The sequence below is a fragment of the Acomys russatus genome, chromosome 4 (genome assembly GCF_903995435.1).
Source record: "Acomys russatus chromosome 4, mAcoRus1.1, whole genome shotgun sequence".
NCBI lineage: Eukaryota > Metazoa > Chordata > Mammalia > Rodentia > Muridae > Acomys > Acomys russatus.
In genome coordinates this window covers 69,596,970-69,612,196 of record NC_067140.1, presented here as the reverse complement: position 1 = coordinate 69,612,196, position 15,227 = coordinate 69,596,970, and positions in this window count along the sequence as shown.

The window sequence follows — 15,227 nt, the reverse complement described above, 5'->3', positions numbered from 1 at the left end:
GCAAGCTATAGCACCACTGCTTATGTCTATCTCAGCATCCCAAGTGTCTTGTCCAACTCCAAACCTAGGAAACATAAGGTAAGGAAGTGGGAAAACAGTAAATCAACAACCTGGACTTTGTCAAATATCCTGCTTCCTAATGCACTGAGCTTTACCCACAGTGTGACTAGTACTTCTTTCATATGTACCACTGATGTGACTTATAATTCTTATTTCTGTAAGAATGAGAAAGCCTAGGAATAAATTCTTAAGGTTGCTACAAAGCCATATCTAGAACAACTTTGCTTTTACTGATGACCCAGAGACTTCAAATAGGTAGAGTCAGTTTGAATAACATCAGAAATTAAAGAAAATACTATTTTAACTTAAATAAGGTATCCCTGATTTTCAGGCCAGCATGTGAACTTGCTTCTGCTTCCATTTCATTCCCAAGGCTTTAGAGAGAAGGCTGGGAAAGGATGCTAGGGGACAGAGAACCACTCAGACTTCAGCCTGATCCATCCAGAGGAGTACACTGAACACAGCACACTGCAACCACTCCAGAAATAAAGCTGTTGTCTCCTGTCAAGTACCATGCAACAGAAACATCTGTGTCCCAGAGGAATGCATCACAAATGTGGACCACTTTAATTTTAGTAAATTAGCAGAAGAACTTCCTGTGCCTAATCAAAATTCCTGTAGCGCCAAAGATACAGGCACATGTTTATATCAAGTCACATGGTCTCTTATTAAATATGCCTTAAAATCACAGTCAGAAAGACAACATAGTGTATTCATGCATCTGTATTGATGCATCTTCAGCTGGCTTTAACATTGCATTACAGTAGTTTGCTCCACATACATAGTTTGTTTCCCTGTGACTCTACTTAATAAACTTCTCATGCAGCCATGTGAGGGCCTTGTTGTCTTCTATCATGTTGTTTTTTTTCTCTATAATCTCTCAGCTAAGGCAGTTTATTTGGTGTTCATTAGCACATCTCAACGTGTGCTTCACTTGAATGTCTTCTTAAAGGGCAGGTTATGACTCGGCCGCTGTTCTGGACAGTACAGAGAATGATATACAGTAGCCATGCTTTCAGATTCACATGGGAGGGCTTATTAAATACACAGCAAGCAAAAGTAAAACAACAACAACAACAACAACAAAAATAAACAGCGAGTAGCAGAAAAAGAGAAACGGCTGATGAATAGCAAAGCCTCAGCAAATCGGTGCCTCAAAACATCCAAAGGACTTGGCTAGAGTAGTCCAACCGAGGGTGGAAACAAAAGATAACATGTCAATTCAGGAACTTGGAAATCACCAGCAGATATCAAGTGGTCAAGCCCTACTGAGGCAGTCAGCTAAAGTTTTCACTATGAGTCCTAGGAGAATCAGAACTTTCCATGCTGATGAGTCTACAAAGCCAAAGAACAGCAACACAAGTTATTAAACTGGACAGTGACAGTCATCCACCAAGAATGGACTGGGAAGCTGAGGTGGGCAGCTGGAGTTGCTGACTGAGAGACTCTGGGGTGGGTTCCTCTCTCTTCTCTGCAAGGCTTTCCATTCCTACTGTATATTATTGGCTAAACAATAGGAATTTTTGTTTAAAATAGTTTAGCTATGTATTCTCAAGGCTTTAGCTGCTATTGTTCTTTCCCTTTGTCCCAGAATTCGGAGTCAGCCTGCTTCTAGATGCAACTTAGCATCCGCTTCCTAGAGGGCTTCACCAATGACTTCACCAATCTGTACCCTCTTTGAAAGGGACTTCTGTTGCTGTGGGTGTGGCTACTGTTGGTTGAATTACTAAAATTCAGTTAAGTTTTCATCTAGTTGGAGGTACAAAAAGAAAACAACAAACAAAACAGAGGTGAAACCAAAAGAAACTACATACTCCACCCTTTCATGGAGAAAAAGACATGAAGGAGAACTGATCAAACACTAGACTAATAAGAGACTGCATGGTATGAAAGAGGATGACTTCCAATCATGGACACAAGCAAGGCTGTGGACTGGAGGGTGTTCTGGAGTGGCAGTCCAGTGCTCTTTTCAGCTTCGCTGAAGTAGGCACAAAAGGCTGGATGTTACTGAGGAAGCAGAAGTGACTAGTAGATTATACCATGGACTGATGTTTGTCCCAAGAAAATCGCCCTTTGGCAATCTGTGGGCCATTTCTAAAATCTGCTAACTTACTTTGCACTCTAATGTACTCTATTAAACTCTGAAAAGGCTCAACACTTAAGATAAAAGTAAAACTAATGGGGAGGGAGCAGCATTAATGAAAAATTAAATGACACTGATGAAAATTAAAGTGGGAAGAATGTTGTTCATACTTGGCATGTGTTATTGGTATAGGCAACCTTATCACATTTTCAAGAAATAACTATTATGCTATATACAAAACAGAATATTTTTAAATATCCATATTTACATGAATTTATTCAAAATATTATGACCCTAGGCTGGAGAGATGGGTCAGGGGTAAAGAACACTATCTGTTCTTCCAGAGGTCCTGACTTCAATTCCTAGCAACCACATGATAGCTCACCACCATCTATACTGGGATCTGATGCCCTCTTCTGGCATGTAGGTGTACATGAACACAGAGCACTCATTTACATAAAATATTATGAACCTTGTTATTTTTATAAAAATGTTATATGATCAACTTAAGGAAAAAAGAAATAGAATATCAAAGAACACAGCAGAGTTTTCTAAGAAGAATTAATCATGATGAATATTAGAGTTGAACTATTTGCATGTTCCTGCTTATAAACTGATAGATTAAAGTATTATAAAAGATGACCTTGTACTGAAAGCATCATGTTAAAATGGCTGATGTGTTACATGAAACGACAAGTGAGCAGAATCCAGATGCTGTCTAGGTTCTTATTCTTCTCTGCTATGTTAGCCAGCATTACATTACTGTAACTAATACCTAGGAAGTCAGCCTCTTACATGGAGGGGCTATTTCAGCTCATGGTTTCTAAGGTGTTGACCCACGGCTGCCTGACCACATGGCTTAGCATTTGTAGCAACAGGGTACATCATGATGGAGTGCACAATACGGTACAAAGGGCTTGCTCACCTCATGGCGACCAAGAAGAAGACAGGAACTAGCTAGGACCTTACTCTCCCTTTCAAAGGTACATCATCCTCTTCCTCCCATTATCTCTGCATCTAAGATGTCCCACTCTGTCTCAATAATGCCACAGGATGGAAGCAAGCCCTCAGCACCTGGGCTTCTGAAAGCTCCAGTGATCTTTGAGTGTTTGTCACTGACCCTCTCTTCTGTTTTCTAGCTGTTCTTTCCTCAGTTCAAAGGTCACAGCATTGAGATTTTCTTTCTTTTTGTTTTAGTTTCTAATAATACATATTTGCTAATTATCTTTATTTGATCTCATTGTTGAGAAACATGTGATAAGGTTATTTTTCAATGTCAAAATGAAAATACTTTCAATCTGTTTCCTTTTTGTGGAGCCAAAGCATTCTTTCTTTTCTTTTCATTTTTTCTCCTAATTTTTAAAAATTCTAGGAGTTTTCCTTCTTTGAATGAATAAAAAAAAAATACCTGCAAGGTACTCGTATAGGTATGCAGAGAGGAAAATAATAATGTATGTATTTATTCATCATCTGAAAATTACTTGGATCTTAATTTTGGGGGGATTTTATTATTCCTGCACAGAAGGGAAATAATACAGAGTAAGGAAAAAGCAACTGACCACACTTTAATTCACAAGGAATGTTTATTGAAATGAATCCCCTAACCAAAGCAACACAAGACCCCCAGATCAATCCAATTCTGCCCTTCTGAGCTAAAACAGACACACCACACACACACACACACACACACACACACACACACACACACACACACGTCTTTCTGGTTGTACTATAGTGGAGACCTAGTGACAAAGCATGACTTGCTCTATAGCCCATTTGGGGAGCAAAGCCATACTCCTTGTCAAAATCATTCAGGTAAATTTGTCCAAAGCGCAGGAGTTTTTAAAGTGGAGAGCTGGTCTGCCTTTTTATATTTATGTTTGATTGCTTTGAGAGAGAGAGAGAGAGAGAGAGAGAGAGAGAGAGAGAGAGAGAGAGAGAGAGAGAGAGAGAGAGAGAGAGATTGTTTTTGTTAAATGTATATATGTATATTTGGGGGGAAGACATGTATTTTGTTATTCTTACTGACTCACTGCTTATATTCTACCTTTTAAAATCTTTGCAGCTTAGAAAATGCATCTGCTTTTAATTAAACTTGATCCCGCTGAATATTTGAAAGTTCCATGCTAGAATGGTTAAAGAAATAGGCATTGGTGGCTTGGTTTGGACATCCAACTGGCTGTTAAATAATCATCTAATTGAGACTGGGATGGGATGGGGAGGACACTAGGAGCTCAGGAAGGGATAACTCTCCCTGAAGCTAGAATTGGCATCAATTATGTGGCCATAAACTATGAGGTAAGTATCAAGTTACTCATTATGTTACACACACAAAATCAAGAAAACTGGGTAAGCAATGCAGATCGTTGAGAACATCTGTTAAATTAAAGTTCATCTATTGGAAAATCAACTTAGACTAGACAGAGAACAGCTATCATTATAAGTGTAGCAGGCAAATTGTTGGTTTGACCAGAATGTATTTGTATATACAGCTTTAGCCAATAAAATGTTTTTGTATAAGTTTTCACAAATTGGGTTTTCTAAACAACACTAATTAAGTTTATTCTCTATCATTATCTTTGTGTCCCAACATGAGGCCATTTTTTTTAATGTGGCATGGTGGGGTGGGGGTGGGTAGAAGGCCCCTGTTGAGCAGTAAGGCTGGAGCAGTGGGTGAACATTTACATAAGGTGTCTTAGATTGGAAATTGGAATATGTTATAAAGAATGAGGAAAGTAAATTCCCATTCTGCACTCTTATTTCAAAATAGTTCCTGGTGTCTTTATCACATTATTTCTCTGGAAAATCCCCGAATGAGGGGAAGCATTTTATAGACTTCCTCTTTTGTGGGTCATGTGCTTCTGACCTGTTCTGGTGGCTTCTTGTTCTAATTGGGTGGTATAGGACCACCAATTTTTCTAGATGTTTTATAGCACCTAAGGTCAGACAGTCAGCATTTCTCCTAGGACTGGGAATCCCCACTGACTTCTGAGGACCAACAAAGGAAATTCACAAACATTTTTACTTAAAACGTTCAGTAGCATTCTGTCCTGGCTGTGTTCTTAACCAACCTTCCTAAGTCATAAGAAAGGCAACCTAGGGAACTATAATAAAAAAATGTGCACATTGTACATATACCTGAATTCACTTCTAAACATACACCTGAGAAAATAGGAAAACAGAAGTTTTGTTCAGTCACTGACGACTGAAAGAATAAAGAACTTGTTTCATTTAAAAAATGAGAAGGCATTCACGGCTGAAGAGATGGCTCAGTGGTTAAGAGTAATGGCTGCTTTTCCGGAGAACCCAGGTTCAATTCCCAGAATCCACATGGTAGCTCACAACTATCTGTAACTCCAGTTCCAGGGTATCTGACACCCTCATACAGATGAAAATGCAAGCAAGACACCAATACATATAAAATAAAAATAAATAAATAAAAATGAGAAGGTATTCTTGGTAAGATTTTAAAAACTCAGTAGATCCTATTCCTTAAAAAAATCACACACACACACACACACACACACACACACACACACACACACGCACACAAAGAACAGAAATAAGCCATGGTGGGGTATATTTCTTCCTTTACATTTGCTCAACCATGTTCATAGCAGCTTTATTCATAATAACTAGAATCTGGAAACAACCTAGGTGACCCTTTACTGAAGAATGGGTAAAGAAACTGTGGTACATTTACACAACGGGATTCTGCCCAGCTATTAAAAACAAGGAAATCTTGAAATTTGCAGGAAAATGGATGGAACTAGAAATGATCATCCTGAGTAAGGTAACCAAGACCCAGAAAGACACGCATGGTGCATACTCACTCATAAGCGGATATTAACCACATAATACAGGGTAACCACACTATAACACAGAGACTGATGCATCAACCCAGGACCAGGTATGATGTGGACCTAGACCCTCTGCTAAGACTTAGTAGATAGACAGCACAGTCTCCTTGTGGTTCCCACAATATGGCGAGTAGGGGCTACTTCTGACATGGACTCTGCCTCCCCCCCCCCACACACACAGCATGTTGGTCACTCCTCCATGGTGTGGAGGCCTTGCCAGGTCACAGAGGAAGAGGATACAGGTAGTAGTACAGATAAGACTTGATAGGCTGAGGTCAGATGTTTGAGGAAGAGTTCTCCCCCTTTCTGAGGACTAGAGGAGGGAGGGAGAAGGTATGAAGGAAGGAAGGTGGGATCTGGAGGTGATGAGGGAAGGAGATACAATCGGGATGTAAAGTGAACAAATTAAAAATTAAAAAAAAAAATATGATGTTTTAAAATCTTGTTTACACCATGCTGTGCATAGGGCATCCGCGGCTACATCTCTAGTTACTAGAGCAGTGCATCCAGGCTGCAGGAGCCAGAGCAAACCAGGCTGAGGACACCCATCCAGAGTCTGGGTAGAGTGGGCACAGAAAGACAGAATCCAGGAAATAGAAGCATCAGTGTGACACAGGAGCCTGAAACCAAGAGACTCTCAAATCAACCTGGCTACCGCTCCACTCATACCACTGAGCTATATAGGATTGTGGGAAGGCTGTCTGGGAGTTGGGGGTGAAAAGAGGGGTAAATATGGGAGCATAGATGTGCAGGCCTTTCACAGTCCCTCAGCATGTCAGTCACAGAAAGCTTATACAGTTAAATAAGGAGCTGGAAATATTGCACATAGCTTCTCAAGAAGATGGACATATCACATACAGGCACCCAAGGATGCAGGACTATTATGTACAAGCAACTAAAGCTGAAGGGTTAGCTCATCTCCACAGGAACACTCTCTGAAGGGAGCAGTCTTCAGTCCCCGAACACACAGGAGAATGTAGCGGTGGAGATTTCCTGTGCACACTGTCAACATTCGCAGTTGCACTCCTTGACCTCCAGGAAGTTTTTGCACTCCTTCCCAGCCTGGAGAAGACTGCCCCCCTCCCCTGGGGCTGAGGCATTGGAGTCCTTGACATGGCTGTGCCCATGCAACAGCACACATTCACACAGAACTTCATGGTCCTCACACCCAATAACAGTTTCAACACACCAATTATGAGTGCAGACTACAAGATTTAACTCTCTGTTGTCTTACTCTCTGTTGTGAGAAATAAGCCTCACAAGCAAGAACACCCAAAGACTGAGAGTCAAAAGAAAGACTTGAATGAAAAATAAATGGAAGCCGTAAGAAGCCCTTATTATTATTATCAAATCTGATAAAGCAAAAATCTAACAAACAATAGTGGGAAGAGACAAAGGTGGTAACAATGCATTAATGAAGAGAATAAGTCACTAACAATCTATAAAAAGTGTAATATTTATGTGCAGAATATAGGGCTCTTAATTTCATCAAATAACTCACATTTGACCATGTCCCCTGGAGGGGGAGACCTGGTGGCACTCAGAGGAAGGACAGCAGGTTACCAAGAAGAGACTTGATACCCTATGAGCATATACAGGGGGAGGTAATCCCCCTCAGGAACAGTCATAGGGGAGGGGAATAATGGGAAAATGGGAGGGAGGGAAGAATGGGAGGATACAAGGGATGGGATAAATGTTGAGATGTAACAAGAATAAATTAATAAAAAATCCTCTGTAAAAAAATAAATAAATAAAAATAGAATTGGGTAAAAAAAAAAAAAGAACTAATAGACACGATTGAATAAAACGCAGGCTATAATAATGGTGGGAATTTAATATTCCACCATTTGATAGGGCTTCCAAACTGCAAATAAGTAAAAGAACTACATAATTTACTCATACTGTAGATTTATTAGACTGACTAGCTCAACAGAATATTCCATCTAGAAAATAGTACATTCTTCTTAGGGGTCACAGAACATTCTCTAAAGTCAATTGTATTATAGGCCACAAGCCAAACTTTCACAAACACAGAAACATCGGAGTGAGGGACAGGGGATGAGGGAGGGACAGGGAATGATGGAGGGGAATACAATTGGCATGTGAAGAATTTAAACTCTAGAACAAGCAGGTAACTTATAGTACTAATCCCACTATATGGGAATAGCACTGAGACAGGCTGAGACATGAATGTCTAGGCATAGAAAATGCTTCTTCTTGGCCACAGGACCTGTATGAGTAACTATTAGATTCCATTCTTCATATGGCAAGAATGAATATTTACAGATGCCTTTTTCCTGCCCATACAAAAAGCAGAAAACTAGCCTTAAATGTTCTGTGCATCATGCACACTTTATACACTTATAATTTTGGGACTGTATAATGTTTGTGAGAAATTATATGCTTTCAGAACAAAATGACTGGACACTGACATTGGATCAGACTTGACAGGATGCATTGCTCTTAGCATGCTGGACACTGAAATCTTGTATCCTTCATGTTCCAACGCCAAGTGCTTCAATTGCTGTTCCTCATCAGAACAAGACAGCTCCCAGGACACTTTCAAAGAAAGCTTCTAACCCCAATTGGTCCAGCAATTCAGACTGTCCCACACAGGACACTAATTAAGCCTGGAATTTCTCAACATATAGAAACTGAACCACAAATGCCATTTCTAGCTTGTTTAACCTTTTCCCCAATTTTATTTGGGAGCCTACAATGGCATTATTCATCCCAAATCAACTGGAAGAAACCTTAAGAGAACAACACCCCATTTCCTTTAAGGGAGTCAAGTAGGTTTTTCCTTGCTTTCTTGGGCTATAGAGGGCTATTATGAATGGGAGTTGGTTACAACTTATTACAGGTCTTATTTAGAGAGAAAACAAGGTTAGACCAGTGATGTCTCTTTTTTCCTTTATCTTACATTCTTAGGTTTGGAGAAGGGTTGAAAAGAAAGAAGGGGAATATAGAAATGTAGATAGAAGATAGAACAAAAAGTAGATTAGTGAACCTACTCCTCAACTTAATACCTCAATTGTCACTCACAAGGTAATTTTTAATTTACTGGTATAGAATTTTGTTTATAGATGAAAAATAAGCTTAATTCTAGATACAGTAGTATAGAATTAGAATGTAATATTATTCTTACATCCTCTCTCTCTCTCTCTCTCTCTCTCTATATATATATATATATATATATATATACATACATATATATATATACATATATATATATATTTCTACTCTAAGATGAGGTATTGTACCCATATAACTCAATTATAATGCAAGGTTTACTTCCAATGCTTTGAAAGTGTTATTGCAAGCAGTTTAGGATAAATAAGTTATACAAGTTAATTGTTAGTTGATCAAATCATAGTCATGTCAATTGCTAGTCTACTTTTATCACAAGAATATACCTCTTAGGTGCAGCAAATAGATATGATTCTGTAGAAAGATAAGGTAGAAGAGTTAGGTAAGGTCTTCAAAACCCCCAGAGACATGCAGAATATGCCATTTAAAAATGTATTTATTATTTTAGAGATTCACTGACAATGAGACAGGTTAACTCTTGGCAACACCAAGCCTACTTCAAAGAGGATGATGAGCATCAAAGAACCTCCTTATGGAAATGGCTTCAAATGTGACAAACAAGCCACTGGGGAAAATGTCCTCATTTCTACCACAGACAGAATTCTGACTTAAAAAAGGGCAAGCTTGGATGCAGGCAGAGTTGGTGGCCAAACTCTGCCAAGACAGAGTAAGCAAATCCTCAATAGTTCCTACCTCACAATATGTCTGTCAGATATATTGGGCCAGAAGGCCAAAGAAGGTGTGCCAATATTATAGAGAGTTTTGGGTGATGATTCAGGAATCAAACTGTCTCTGTCATCTTCTCATGTAGAAAACTACTAACCTGAATATTTAGGTAATCAAGTTTGTTCCTTCCCAAGTCTCTGATGGAGTTGAAAACCAGGTACTTAGTTTTACAATGAAGCATAGTTGTTTAGGTGGTTAAGATGTTTTTAGGTATAGACAGGTGTTTATAACTGATAATGACAATATGTGATGGAGATTGATTTACATTCAGAAATTTAGATGCACTAAGATAGGAAAGACGTTTTCTTCAAGGATGTCAAATACAAATAGCCAAAACACTAAGGATGGAGCGTTTATATTATTTCTGATTGTGACATTGTTCTTCTTATTATAATCTATTGTATATATGTGTAATAATATAAATGTATATGTAAAAATAATTTTTTTAAAAACTGAAAAAAATATTTCCTTGTGTCTTCTGAGTCAATAGTCTGACAAAATAGAAACTAACAGTAGGAGAAAGAACAGAAACTACATAAATAATTGAACATTAAACATACACTTTTGAATGAGGAATGGGTCATTAAATAAATCAGGAGTACATTTTTTAAATTTTTATTTATTTTATTTATTGTGTACAATATGCAGAAGAGGGCATCAGATCTCACTATAGATGGCTATGAGCCACCATATGGTTGCTGGGAATTGAACTCAGAACCTCTGGAAGAGCAGGTGGTGCTCTTAACCACTGAGCCATGATGGATGAGCGGTCCAAGGTACTGCATTCAGGAGTACATTTTTTAAAAGTTCCTAGAATCAAATAAAAAAAATAGTACCATATAGGTATATGGTTGTTCAAAGGAGAGAAAAATAACAGTATGGCTCATGTTATAATTATAAAAGTCAGGAATTGATCTATTCAGGGTAGTAGTCTTCAAGTTGTGCACAGGATTTCTATGAACAGACTGCTAAAGAAGTCAGAGCTTTGAGTAAGGTTTTAGACTTGCTCACTTGCTGTGTGCTGCTCTTTTGAATCACTACGCATTGAGAGACATAAAAGTGGGAAATGCAGCTAAGTACATTGAATGTTGCTCCCAATATTTTGAAAATACTCATTAGAAATTTACCGGGTGGACATTTTTACATCCTATCTACTACGTCATGTCCATTAACAATTGCTGAGTCTCTCTGTAGATATTGATTTTGTACAGTGTATCCCACAAACCTGATAATATGTTTTCAAACAATAATAATAATAATTACACAGTGATCATGAATCCCTTGGAGAGTATGTAGGAGTTCAAGGACAAAAGTTTGTAGCTACGCGTGCTTCTAGTTTTAAAATCAGAAAGTATATAAATAAATAACTTAATGATGCACTTCAAGATTCTAGAAAAACAAGAAGTCGAACCCAAATGCAGCAGACAAAAGACATGATAAAGATTGGAGAAGAAATTAGTAAAATACAGCCCAAGGGTGTAAAGCTATAATCAATCAAACAAAGAATTGTTTTGCTGAAATGATTTTTTAAAAAAGAAATAGAAAAAAGATTGAAAACTCCTAGTCAAATTCACCAAAGGAAAGATAAAAGAATCAAAACGAATAACATCAGAAATGGACAAAGAAATGTTACAACAGTCTCCAGTGCAATTTAGAAAATCATTAAGAATATTTTGACAGATTGATTATATTCCCAAAATCTAAAACACATATGAATTTCTAAACTCAAATGATTTGCCAAAATTAAATCAAGAAGAGGTAAGCAACTTAATTAGATCTGTAACAAGTAACAAGATAGAAGTGGATAGTAAGTTACTCTGATAAGGAAAAGCCTAGAACTGCTTTCATTCACTACTGAATTCTACCAACCGGGTAAGGAAGAACTAATACCAACACTTTGCAGACTGCTCCAAACAACAGGACTATCAACTTCACGCTATGGAACCAATATTACTTTCATAACAATCCAAATAAAGTCTCAGTAAAAAGAGAATTTATACCACCTTTGCTGATGAACATGAACCGAAAATATTCGCAAAACAAAACCAAGAAGGTCATACATTAAGACCAAGACAGTTTCATGGTAGGGACACAAGGTCGGCTCAATGCATGCAAATCACTAATTACAGTACATCACATACATAGACCTAAAACAGATAGTCACCTCAATAAATACTGAAAAGGCGTTTGACCAAGTTCAACTTGCCTTCATGATGAAAAATCTGAAGACGCTAGAAGGAGAAGCAATGTGTCTCAAAGCAAAACTAAACCTAATCAAAAAGGTAAAGGACCTTCTAATGAAAACTCGTAAGAAACTGGAAAAGGCTCTATACAAAAAACTCATAGACAGCATTATCCAAAAAGAGGTCAAATAGAGAACATTTATTTTCTCTGAAATTTGAAACAAAACAAAGGTGTCCCACTCTCATTCAATGTAGTGCTTAAAATTGTAGCCTGAGATAATGAAAAAAGAAAGAAGATACAAGTAGAAAAGGAAGAGGTCAAATTATCCCTATTTGAAGTTCACAAGACCTTCTACATGAAATACTCAATGGACTCACCAGAAAGTCTGAGATATGATAAAAGTTGCAGTAGAGTTTCATCATAGAAGATCAGCATGTAAAATCTGTAGCTCTTCTCATTCACCATAGCTTGAAAAAATAATTCACCCAGGACTAAACCTAATCAAAGAGAGGAAGGACCTTCCAGTAAAAATTTGGAGGAAACTGAAAAATGAAACCGAAGAGGAAATCAGACACTAGAAAGAACTCTCATGTGTGCAGATTATTAGAATTAATGCTGTACAGATTCCTGTATTACCAATAGGAATTTATAGACTCAACACATTTCTCTTCAAAGATCCAAAGATATTCTTCATTGAATTAGAAAAATCAGTGCGAAAATTCACGTGGATAGCTACCATCGATTACACTTGATTAAGAGGTAAATTTATTGGCTTTGTCATGAAGTAAAATGGTTGAGTTATCAATGATCCCAGTTTGTTTCTTAAGAAGTCAGAGGCAATAACAAATTAAGCAAAAAGGAACACAGACCGTAAGAAGCAAAAAAGATAAAAGCTTAAGCTAACAAAATAAAAAAATATTGAGTCATAGGGGGAAATAAGCAAGGAAAAAGCTGCTATTTTGAAAACCATATAAACAACAAAATTATGGGGAAACGTGAGAAGTACTAGTATGAGAGATAAAATGAGCTGACTTCCCAGCATTAAAGCTGTTAGTTTGAGCCAAGTGTTGTAGTACACGTCTGTAAGTTCAGCTTTTCAGGAGTCTGAGGCCAGTGGGTCCTGAGTTCAAGGCTCTCCCATTCTACATGGTTCAATGTTAGTCTAAGCAACATAGTGATATTCTGTTCTCAAATAAAAATCTAAAAAGGATTAGCGTGTTGGAATAGAGGTCACTGATACAATGCTTATCATGCATAAAACCTGGGTTCAAGCTATAAAGGGCATGGGCACACACACAAATATTTTAACAATACACTTAAGTATTCGTATGAAATTAACTAATACCCAAGAGAAATCAAAACTGAAAATTGTTAGAGTCTTTAGAATGTGTATTTCTCTATATTTATTAAATTATTTAAAAGAGTATCAAAACCTACCCTCAAGGAAATTCTAGGGTCAGATGCTTTTACAAGGAAAATTTATAACTATTTAAAGAAAAATAAATCTGATTTGTGAAAACTCTTCAAGAGATGACTAAAGGAGAGAGATTTATTAGCTACCTAGCTTTTGAAGCCAGAGTAGCCATGACAACAAACCTTGTAAGGCTACTATGAGAAAGGGAAGCACAAGCATTCTTGTAGCATGTGTAGAAACACAGACAGAATAGTAAAATCTATATGTGGTAGGTTCCAAATACAGAAAATGCACTCTAATCAAGCTGGCTTCGTGCTGGGACTGGGGCTTATCAATTAAAACTCAGCATAGAAAATCCATAATAATGAAATAAAGAAGAAATACAATCTGCTCAAAAGTTGTTAAACCATAACCCCATATCTATATGTGAGAAAACACTTGTCAAATTAAGAATATGCAAGGAGAAAACAAAGCTGGTCTGCAAACATGTTTATAGAACATACCAATGAGACTGGAGGGTTTCCACTGACCAGGGGGTTGAATTTTGCTTTCATTTCATCTTCTCTAATATTGTAAATTAATAAATCTCCTGATGAAAATCGGTCATTAACAGCTACTTTTGATCACATTGGAATCCCATCTCAGGCAGAAAGACCAACATTAAGTAAAACACAATAAATACATCACACTAAGGTGAAAGGTACTGTGGAGATGCTGAACGAGTCCATGTTCCCACTTAGGGAGCCACCAAGAAGCAATGGTGACGTGAGAGCTTGAGTTCCCTGTAAATTTCAAGTCAAGCTTCCTAACCAGGGGAGGCACAACTTGAGAAATCAGGTCTATTCTTCCAGGTTGTATCCAAAAGAAATGGAAAGATACCGTGGGCTTATTTCCAGGGCTATGCACAGTGAAACATGGAACAAATACTACACAAGAGATTTGAAGTCCCATAATGAAGCCATCGGAACAATTGACTGGACTCTTCAGAGCAGACAAGCCCAGAGAACTTACAGCCTACAGTTTGGGCAGGGCCACAGTGAATGAGGCACCTCAGCTGCTTGAAAATGTGGTGTTGTCTTCTGTTATTTCCACTCACTTCCTTACTCCCTTACCTCTTCCACCAGGAACACCTCTTTGTCTTTGCTGATATTTCCTGTGACTAATTTCCTCTATTCCTTAACCTAAATATTTCTCATGGAATTCTCATTTTGCTGTTTTGTTGGTTTACTTTGAGACAGAGCCTCACATATGCCAGGCTGCATTCAAACTCCCTTTGTTGCTCAAGATACCTTTTAACTCCTGATCTTCCTATGTGCCATGCTCGCAGACATGTACCACCACACTCACTGAACAGCATTCCCACTTAGAGAGCAGTTTATTCATTCACTGAGTCTTTCTTTCTTTCTTTCTTTCTTTCTTTCTTTCTTTCTTTCTTTCTTTCTTTCTCAGGAGCTGGGATTGAATTCTGGCCTTTGCCCATGCTAAGCAGACACTCTATCTCTAAGCTCTACCCCCAGCTCTTTTTTTTATAAAAAAAAAAACAAAACCAATATTGTAAAGCATTTGTGTCTTGTGAGTTGCTGCTGACAAGTGGGATGTTATCTTGGCAGTCTCAATCTCTGAGCTTCTCATCACTTTCTTACTCAAAAAAGTTCAACGTAAGTGATTTCCATATCCAATAATGAAAACTCAGGGAAAGCAAAGAACTTGAGACATTGTTAATATTTTGATGTTACTCACTGTACATTATACTGCGGTGTAAATACACCAAAATGGTATTGCTGATGCATGTGACTTCAGAATCACAACA